Source organism: Octopus bimaculoides, chromosome 7 (genome assembly GCF_001194135.2).
Source record: "Octopus bimaculoides isolate UCB-OBI-ISO-001 chromosome 7, ASM119413v2, whole genome shotgun sequence".
Taxonomy (NCBI): Eukaryota; Metazoa; Mollusca; class Cephalopoda; order Octopoda; family Octopodidae; genus Octopus; species Octopus bimaculoides.
In genome coordinates this window covers 23,024,614-23,025,710 of record NC_068987.1, presented here as the reverse complement: position 1 = coordinate 23,025,710, position 1,097 = coordinate 23,024,614, and positions in this window count along the sequence as shown.

The following is a 1,097-nucleotide window of genomic DNA, read 5'->3' as shown; positions in this document are numbered from 1 at the left end:
GAATGGTCACTTGTTGCTTAAAGACCAATCTCGTTCAGGACGACCACCGATCTTCCGAACGAATGAAAACATCATGAAAATGCATGAAGTGATCTTGGAAGATCATCACCGAACAATTGACGAACTTGTTGATATGACTGGAGTAACCTGGAGCTCCTGCCATCGAATTCTGGGCAAATGAAAAGAGTTGTAGTAAAATTTGTGCCTCACTTGCTCACGGAAGATCAAAAGCAGTCACGACTGAATGCGTGTCGTGAACTAAAACAAGAGTTACAAAATTGCAAAATTCTGGTTTCTTTTGGGTACCCCGCTCGTATATGCATACAGAAATTACAGATATAGATATATACATACGCATACACATAGTACACATAACTGCAAATGCTTAGATAGATAGATAGATAGATAGATAGATAGATAGATAGATAGATAGATAGATAGATAGATAGATAGATAGATGAGTTACACATATTCTGGTATGTACACTTGCACACATTATACATAACTACATATATGCTCACACGCACATGCACATTATGCATATATATATACATATATATGCGCACATACGCTAATTACATATAAATATATATACTCGCATACACAGATTTACAAATATGGACATATACAAACATACACAGATTTACACTTTAGGCATACACCTGCATAAACAGGTCATATACAGACATATACAAATTATTCATACATACATATGCGTGCATACAGTAATTGCATATACAAACATATATTCACATACGTGTATTTACATATATAGACATTCGCACACATACATGTATGCGTGCACGTGCCTAAGTCGTGCATACAAGCATACATACCAATATATACAAACACAGGATACATATATAGACATATACGCACATACACGCATATTGCATATATAGACTTACGCTCATGAACACACGCGTCCATAGGCAGCAGACACATATAAATATACATGCACAAGTAACACATATAGCTATATACACATACATCGTCACTTAGCGGGGTCGATTTGCTCGACTAAAGGCGGTGCTCCAGCATGGCCGCAGTCAAATGACTGAAACAAGTAAAAGAGTAAAAGAGTAAAGAGCATATAT